This window comes from Scyliorhinus canicula, chromosome 12, assembly GCF_902713615.1.
Source record: "Scyliorhinus canicula chromosome 12, sScyCan1.1, whole genome shotgun sequence".
Taxonomy (NCBI): domain Eukaryota; kingdom Metazoa; phylum Chordata; class Chondrichthyes; order Carcharhiniformes; family Scyliorhinidae; genus Scyliorhinus; species Scyliorhinus canicula.
The window spans coordinates 136,778,240-136,788,057 of NC_052157.1; the positions used below are offsets into that span (position 1 = coordinate 136,778,240).

The following is a 9,818-nucleotide window of genomic DNA, read 5'->3' on the forward strand; positions in this document are numbered from 1 at the left end:
CTGTTATATTTTATTGTGTACCTTGTTCATGACAGCATCTGGCAGGGTCTGGCATGGTAGGCTGGACCCCGAAGATAAACTCTCCATGGCCAGGCTCATTCTTTTCATTGGCACTTCCCAGCACATCTTTAGCAAAGCTGAAGAGTTTGATGTTGCCGAACACAGTTCTAGGCAATGCACCAGTGGCTAATGAACCAGGCCTCAGCAAGGTCAGGCCGCAAGCACTCCTGTGACTAATAATAACAGTGTGCTGTAGAAACAGGGGTTAAGTGGAGGAAAATGATGGGACAGTGTGACAGTTACCAATGTAAACATATAGGCCCAGATTTTACAGTCAGCAGTACAGGGGCAGTGCTGGCAGTTCATTACAGTTACAGCTGTGTGCAGTCTTCCTGTGGACTTTTGCATGGCAACTTACTGTTATTAAAGAACTGACACAGCATGGCGTCCTCTACAAAGGGAGTAGGGCATCTGCGAGCGGGGAAAGCAATGACTGTCTCCTCAACCAATCAGATAGAAGAATTCTCAATGAGACACACAAAGGCGCGTACATGTTAGAGCATTTAATTCATTGCAAAATCAAGTGTGGAAAGGGAAATAAAGCGAGATAAAAAGGTACAGACAGAAAATGTTTACAAAATAAATTACATTGAAATTAAGACTGATCATGTGGTTAAAAACTCAGGTAAGCCTGAATGCATCAGCCTTAGGTTTTTCCACCATTTTTAGTGGTTAAGTACAGCAATTTCATGCTTTTCATGTGTTTGAATGTCAAATCACTTGACAAGGTACAGAAGCCAGGACTGGGAAAGATCTGGGAAAGATCAGGCAGTCTTGTTTCATCTCCTCACATAACTATTGTTTCATAATGATGAGAGACGATAGCCCCAATGTTTTTCTCCTGCAAAATACGGCAGCTTGTCTTTACTGGTGGGGCACTAGGCATCACCTGGGCGAGAGCAAAGGGGAAATGGGGTTGAGTAGATGACATGCCAGGAACCGTAGCCATCCAAACCCTCTCGCTGCGCAATTCTTTTATGTTCAGTTGTTAAAAACAAATATATACCCCATCTAATTTCTTGAAAGAAAATTGGTGCATTTTTTGATCCAAATCTTTTCGACGCAATATCTTCAAGACAGGGGGTGTTTTCAATTCAAAGTTGGTATGATGGGGCCTGTTTCTTTGTTTTTGCAACAGATTGTAGCCGCCACTGCAAGAAAATAAGGCTACGATTTTTTTGGTATGTCACAAGAAGGAGAGCTGTGAAAAATATCCAAGCCACATAGTCAATTATTGCTTTCATCAATCATGCATCAAAATGCATCCCATGTGTATCAATACAACATTAATAGCTTTCAATCCAATGTGTGCACTGCAACTTTGAAACTCAGAAAATAATGCTGTGTGAAATTATCACTGTGTGCAGAAAAACGCAGAGAGCTTGGTGGAAAGACATCCAGGACATCATAAGTAACACCATCAAGTATTCATTTCACTCATATCCTTTGGATTCAATAATCTGGAGAATTATAATTCACTCATACTACATGAAAACTGGAACTAAGCAGTCTAACTCTGTGGGTGTTCATGCCCATTAAAGCCTTTAAGGTATTGTCTCTGCACTTGTTTGATGGTGTATGAAAATCAATGTGATTCCTGAGTTGAAGCAGTGAGGATAAGCAAGGATGTTGAAATTCCAGTTTTGATCACCATAATCCCGGAATTCCCCGCACCTTTAGGGGCTAGGCCCGCGCCGGAGTGGCTCCCGCTCCGCCAGCCGGCGCGAACGGCCTTTGGCGCCCCACCAACCGGGGCCGAAAGGCCTTCACTGGCCGGCAAAAGTCTGCGCATGCGCTGGTGCGTCAGCAGCTGCTGACGTCATACCGGTGCATGCGCAGGGGAAGGGGTCTCTTCCGCCCCTGCCATGGTGAAGGCCATGGCGGGGCGGAAGAAAAAGAGTGCCCCCACGGCACAGGCCCACCTGCCGATCGGTGGGCCCCGATCGTGGGCCAGGCCACCATGGGGGCACCCCCGGGGCCAAATCGTCCCACGTCCCCCCCCCCCCAGGACCCCGGCGCTTGCCCGCGCCGCCAATCCCGCAGGCACCAGACGTGCTTTGATTCCCACTGGCGGGAATGGACTGTCAGCAGCGGGACTTCGGCCCATCGCGGGCCGGAGAAACGCCGCGAGGGGCGCGTCAACCAGAGCGCCGCGATTCCCGCCCCCGCCGATTCCCGGGTGGCGGAGAATTCGGGCCACGGAGGGGACGGGATTGACGCCAGCCCCGGGCGATTCTCCGGCTCCCCCGGGGGGGTCGGAGAATTCCGCCCATGGACACTGATCCCACACAAAATAAATGACCGTGGCTGAATTTTTCGCAGCCATTGTTCTTTTCCCATGGAGTCTGAAGTATTGATTTAAAACATTCACTCTGAAAGAATTGCCTTGGAAGAACCTTTGCTCCCCATTTCTAACCCTGCATCTTTTCTTTAATAGCTAAATTTACAATAAAAGAAATAAGTTTTTTTTTAATTATCCATTCGGAGAGTAAGGCCAGTATCTATTGCCCATCGCAAATTGTCCTTGAGAGTTGATGGTGAGACACCTTCTTGAACCACAGTCCCAGGTGGTGTAGGTGCACCCATGGTGCTACTGTGTAGCATCTTCAGAATTTGGCCAAGCGATAATGAACGTACAGTGATGTATTTCCAAGTCATGATGGTCTGCAGGTGGTGGTGTTCCGAGGTGCCTGCTGCCCTTTTCCTTCCCTGCATTAGACGTTGCAGGTTTGGAAGGTATTGCCAAAGGAAATGTTATGTTGTACATTGGATGTGTTATTTTAACAGTGTTAATTGGCTGTTCTTTATTATTTGTGTATTGGCTGACTAAATTTCCTTCGCACGCACAATTATACCTGTTTCCCATGTTCACATCTTTTTTTTTAGATTTAGAGTATCCAATTATTTTTTCCCAATTAAGGGGTAATTTAGCGCTGCTAATCCACCTACCCCGCACATCTTTGGGTTGTGGGGGTGAGATCACGCAGACATGGGGCCCATGTTCTTACCTGAGATCAAACTATCAAACAGCAGTTGTTTCATGGAGTGCTTTATAACGAAAATGACTATGCATCTGCGGCAGTGAGAAAATTATTTCAGGAAAAAGTCCAGTGCCACTAACTCAAACAGTACAGTATTGGACTCGGGGCTAGGAATTGACTGACATTTTAATTCAGCTCCAATTTTATGTTGTCGAGTTCTTAGCTGGGAAACTTGATAAAGTGTTGAACAGCAGCAAGATGCTAATTCTCAGCGGCAGATTAAAACTAGCAGAGCTGTATGGAGTCTCGATCTAATTAGGGCATAAATATTATAATGAACTGTTCTACAGTGGTGATTACTGCACCTCTGGGAAATAATAGTTGTTTGGTTGTTTACTTTACCTCTCAGATAGTTTACAATATTGAAGATGTCCTGGAATTCTCCAGTAAAGATTAGACAACATTTTAGGGATTTCTAGACAAAATACTAGAAAATTCTAATTAATTGGAGATCTTCTTTGCGACTGTAGTATATCTAACTTAAGAGTATTTGACCATATGGTATAACTAATCATAGAATCATTGAATTTACAGTGTAGAAGGAGGCCATTTGGCCCATCGAATCTGCACCGGCCCTTGGAAAGAGCACCCTACCCAAGCCCACACTTCCACCCTATCCCCGTAACCCAGTAACCCCACCCAACCTTTTGCTTGGACACTCAGGGCAATTTATCATGGTCAATCCACCTAACCTGCCCATCTTTGGACTGTGGGAGGAAACCGGAGCACCCGGAGGAAACCCACGCAGACACGGGGAGAACATGCAGACTCCACACAGCCAGTGACCCAAGCCGGGAATCGAACCTGGGACCCTGGAGCTGTGAAGCAACTGTGCCAGCTACTGTGCTACCATGCTGCCCTAATGTGTCTAGATACAAGAGAGTTCTGACAGTATTGGCTATAAAGCATAATTGCTACTATTGTGTACAATTATTACATGTGATTTTAGAAAATATTAATAACTGGATGAACATCTGTGCTTAATAAAAAGAGAGGAATCCCGTGTGTTAGGTATTCATGTACCAGTGGCGATCATAATTTCTATCCTTAGATAATGAAATGCGACAATAATTTTTATTTATATGCCCCCTTCCCACCCCCCCACTCAGTCAGTGTTCAACTTAGCCAGATATTAAAGGTATTGGGCGCGATTTTCCAATGGCGGCGAGAATGCGTTCCATGCCACATGCCAGTAAGAGTGTGCAAAACGTACAGTGGCATTCGTTAAGATATCATTAACTAGTCCTACCTGGTAGTCTCCAGTCTCCCGCGATGCTCTGTCTCCGCCAGCCGGAAGTGACGATGGCACGCTTCTGCCAGGGGCCAGGACCGAGGGGAATAGCGAGGGGTGGGGGAGGAACCAGGAGATGTACCTGGGTTCGGGGTGTCCCCCAGGACCAGGGTGTCCAAGCACGGACCGCCATTGCCATGGCCTGCAAGACAGTTATATGGCTGTGCACTCTGCTGACTGACCTGTAAACGTGCAGAACGCCATTGGCCATATGAAAACCCCCCCCCCCCCAACCACCTCCCTAGGAACCCTCAGACCCTGTCATCCCATCAACGCGATGGAAGTGGTCCAATGCAGTCAGTGGCAAACCAGGTGCTGTCACTTCTCAAGGCACCTATCTGAGGCACTGCCCCACTGTAAGGGAGCAGGGGAAGAGCAGGGTGCACCCTGAATATTGAATGCGTGCACCATGGCCTTTGGCACCCACCCTCGCACACTGCCCCTCTCAGGACAGATGTGCCACCAGTGGCACTATCAGCTAGCCCACACCACATGGTCACTGCTCCCCTGCTTCCATCCATCTTGCCCCCAGACAGGTAGGCACAGCCCTTGCATACACACAGGGCTCACGGCATACTACAGCTACGGTCCCAAAGCATGCCCATCCCCTCGCCCACCCTGTCCATTGGCACTGCCCACATGCATGCCACAAAGTATGGCATAGGTCAGTGGCACACAGTATCCCCCTCCACCCCACAACGAGGTGCCACTCTGCTGGTGGGGTATTACATGGCCCACCCAAGGAGGACACCCACAGTAGACAACCCCGGAGGGATCAGGACAGGAGCCGCAGAGCGTATCACTGGCATGGGTAGTGCCAGCCGTGTTTCACGACAGGCCGCTCGGAGAATCTACGCTCGCCGTTTCTAACGGTGCGATGAGCTCAGGTGCTCCACATTGTTTGACAGAGTCTGTCTCCTGCCTCGGTGTAACATCCCGGTGTCACATTCCACTGTCCGCCCGGGTGATCCCTGCATGTATGCTAGCCATTCCATCACACGGACCCACAGACCCTCAGGGCAGAAGGGGAGGGTGGGATCTGGGGCGGGAACGGTGATGCCAGGGACAAGGAGCTGGTGACTCACCCAGCCGCCCTGAGGAGGTTGTGCAGCAGCTTCTTGTGGCACTGCTGTCCGGCCCTCGCGGTGGGGCCCACGGTGCTCATAGCCTCTGCCAACCCAGCCCAACTGGTTGACATCGGCGGGTGGCGGCCTTCTTCACACCCTGGGGAACAGGGTGCCCTTCCACTCCTCCATGGCATCCAGCAATATCACGAACTCTGCGTCTGCAAACCTCGAGGCCACTCCCCATCGTGTCATCGTCTTGGCTGAAATGAGAGTGTGTGGGGAGAGGAGTGCTTACATGCAGCTGTGGTCTGTCAGGCTCTTGAGTGCCATCCCTGACCCTAGTGAATCCCATCCTGGCGTGCGTTGGATTTGCACTAGTTCCACATGTTGCCAGCGCTGGCCCATTAGCATGTCCTGAATGGCTCCGGTCATCGCACTTCCCATCAGGACCATGGAACACCCTCCCATTCAGTCACGGCGTCAGCACTTAGTCTCCCAAACGGAGAATTCTGCCCCTTTGTTCTGAACTCTGAGCCTATATTTACTGCTGCTGTGAATAATGTTGCCACATAAAGAACACAATTCTGTTCTTAAAAGCCCCGTTCTGATTCTTCCCTTGAAGATATCTTCAATGGAACAGAATACATTACTGCGTGATTTAACAGCACATCTGATTAAATCTAGTACAATATAAATTTAGTCACGAATGAGCAAATTGCTATACTCTTAAGTGATCAACTGCTGCAGTGACGTCAAAAGCAATTTTCCACTGATCCAGACACATTCATTATACCATGGCTAATATGGATGCTCAAAGTCCACAGAAATATCTTAACACCAATGGGGTGAGATGAGTGGACAATGCAAGTGTGATTATGAGCTAGTAGTGAATCAGCAGATGATTTTTCAATGCACCGGTTTTCACTTCCTATAGACCTGGAAAATATTGCCAAGGTTCTTAATTTCATACCAGGTAGAAGAGACAGTCAGGCTAGGAAGCTTGTCTCCAATATAAGTTTGAACTATCCATCCTGTGGTCTTCAGCGGAAAAAAGATTGGACGTGCTGAAAAATCAGATAAGTGTCCCTTTTGACTCTGCTGGCGTGAACCAATTTAATTTCTTCAGACTGCAAAGACCTATGTAAAGAAATAACCAAACCCTATTATTTTACTGAGACTGAACTTTAATGTGTCAATTTTTTAAAAATCATATTTTGGAAGGACAAATTGACAACGAGGCTGACTATTACAACACACGTTCACTTCAGCCCTGTGCAATAATTCCGTGCGTGAGTCCTCAGCTGCACTGATGCACAGAGTAATCTAGGAAGTTGTGCCCTGGGTGAACAATGAGTTCCTTTATTGTGACGAGATAATCCGTATCATGTCCACTTGCTTTGTGTCATTTTAGAAGGCGGTTAGTATCATGCATACAAGACATTTTGTTTGGAAAATTCATTCACAAATTCTTCACAAATGGTGTTATTTACAAAAATAGAAAGCAAAACACAAAAGATTAAGAATTCCAAGAATAGTCAGGTGGAGCGAGTTTGGTTACAAATCAATCAGGTTAGGTCTTTTGAAAAGTCATTTTGTTCTTTGGAGATGAAACAATTAAAATCCCAACTCTTTATCAGGTATATTAATGCGAACGTGATTTGCCTGCTGTTTGTGATGTGCGTGCACTATTACAGTATTCTCCTGTGCAATAAGACAATGATGTTTAATATCACAAACAAACTGAACAAGACTGCAAGTAATGCTACTAGCTACTTTTAAACTGCAGCCAATGCTTAAAACTAACTGTAGCACCACATCGTAGAGGTTTTGACAATGATTTAAGTACATGACCAGTAATTGGAGTTGTTACTTGGCTGTTTTTCAGACTGGGCGAAGGTACAGAATGGTGTTCCCTCTAGTTCAATACAATATACATTAATGACTTGGGGCAACAGAGTGCAAGTTCAAAATCTGCAGCTGACTCTAAACCTGGAAGTGTAATAAATGGTTAAGAAGATGGCTGTGTTTATTTGCAATGTAGGTAGGTTGGACAGATTTCTGATTTGTCTCCCTGGAGGGCAAGGCACACCCTACGCTTGGCCTACACTCAGTGGCTACTGGATGAGAGCTGCAGACCATCACAGATGAGATGGGGACTATACTCTTGATCAGGCGTCCCATCTCTGACAGACAAGGAACTACCAATGCACACCAACAGGGAGGAGGGGTAGCAAACCCTTGACTGTGAGGGTCCCTCTCAAGACATTCCGAGGGTGGATAGGTGCTCCTCAATTCTTCTGCCAGTGATCCGAATGCTTCCAGTGGCCACGGCGATAAAGGAGGCTCTGGAAACTGTGCAGGAGACCTTATACATGCTGGGGCCCTCCAGGCCTCAAGGAGCCAAGATCTTCAGCGGGCTCTGGGAGGCTCGAGGATCAACAGCTTGCCTCCACCTCAGCTGCAATGCCAAGGTTGCACCTTGTAAGAGCATTAGAAAGAGCACCTGGGTGCATCAGGGTGGCGCAGGTATGTATGTGTTCATTATTGGTGATTGAGTTTCAGCAGACAATGTTGTTGCTTCAATTTTGAGTTGTCTATGCCATGAATGTTGTCTTGTCACTTGCTATGTATAATTTTGCCCCTTGATCTGCCTGTCTGTAGGTAGAATGGTGGAGTCTGGTTCTCTCCATGGCTAGGACAATACGCATGGACAGGTTGGAAGGTGGACGCAGGTAATGCTAAGTTTGATGACAGGTAGGGAAACTTGGCTTTGAGTTTATGGCGGGAAGTTTCTCCCAGAGAACCACGCACACATCTACAGGATGCGCTTTTACAGGTTGCAAACCACGTGCACGTTGATCGGATGGAACTATTTCCAGTTAATAAAGGCTGAAGGAGGCTCTAAAAGAGCTTTGAGGGCCACATGAATTACATAGAATTACATAGAATTTACAGTGCAGAAGGAGGCCATTCGGCCCATCGAATCTGCACCGGCTCCTGGAAAGAGCACCCCACCCAAGGCCAACACCTCCACCCCATCCCCACAACCCAGCAACCCCACCCAACACTAAGGGCAATTTTGGACACTAAGGGCAATTTATCATGGCCAATCCACATGGGTCCAATCAATTGCACCCTGCAGCTGTGGAAATCTTGCAATGGCCCCAAAGCTGATAAACCTCTCTGGCTGGCGAGCAGAGTCAATGTGATAGTGCACAAACTCTCCAGCTCTCCTGATCATGACATTGCTGATCTTCTTGGTGCAACGCTGAGCGGCTGCACGGAATATCCCCACTGGATTCCTGGAAGGAGCCAAACCCATAAAAATTTAACGGAGCTGTGGCTTTCATTGTCACTGGAATTGGTGCTCCAGGAGTCTCATGGGTCACAGGTCATTCTGCAGCTTGTCCAACCGACAGCCCGAGGGACATTCTGTGTGGTCCACAGTACCTGTTTCCAGAATGCCAGTAAGTCTATCAACAGCAGATGAGGGAAAGAAACAATCTCTGATTGGAAGGGCAGCAAACACCAGCAGCAGTGAGTTTTCTGGGTAGAAAGGGGGAGGCTAGGTGCACCAGAGTGCCAGAGCCCTGGGGGGGTGACAGTGCCCAGGCCTGGGGCCTGGCGGGACGCCCAGAGTGCTGGGGCCTGGAGGTGGACAAGGCTGCTGGGGAGGAGAGGCTGGCTGGGATGCCTGGAATGGCGTTAAGGGTAAAGTAGTAGCATGGATAGAGGATTGGTTAATTAATAGAAAGCAAAGAGTGGGGATTAATGGGTGTTTCTCTGGTTGGCAATCAGTAGCCAGTGGTATCCCTCAGGGATCAGTGTTGGGCCCATAATTGTTCACAATTTACACAGATGATTTAGAGTTGGGGACCAAGTGCAATGTGTCCAAGTTTGCAGACGTCACTAAGATGAGTGGTAAAGCAAAGAGTGCAGAGGATACCGGAGGTCTGCAGAAGGATTTGGGTGGTTAAGTGAATGGGCTAGCGTCTGTCAGATGGAATACAATGTTGACAAATGTGAGGTTATCCATTTTGGTAGGAATAACAGCGAAAGGGATTATTATTTAAATGATAAAATATTAAACCTGGGTGTGCTAGTGCATGAGTCGTAAAACGTTGGCTTACTGGTGCAACAGGTGATTAAAACGGTGAATGGAGCTTTGTACTTCATTGCTAGAGGGATAGAGTTTAAGACTAAGGAGGTTATGCTTCAACTGTATAAGGTGTTAGTGAAGCCACACCTGGAATATTTGTCTCCTTACGTACTGGCACTGGAAGGTATGCAGAGGTGATTCTCTAGGTTAATCCCAGAGTTGAGGGGATTGGATTACAAGGAGAGGTTGGGTAGACTGGG

At 47.6% G+C, this 9,818-nt stretch overlaps 1 long non-coding RNA gene across 1 annotated transcript; it reads right to left on the reverse strand.

Annotated features, from left to right (window-relative positions):
• Positions 1-548: 548 nt before the first annotated feature.
• On the reverse strand, positions 549-4,447 carry LOC119974652. The gene is made up of 2 exons (XR_005462547.1): positions 4,351-4,447; positions 549-1,261 (listed from the first exon to the last, which is right to left on the reverse strand). It is a non-coding gene; the product is annotated as an uncharacterized LOC119974652 (long non-coding RNA).
• Between the last annotated feature and the right edge of the window lie 5,371 nt (positions 4,448-9,818).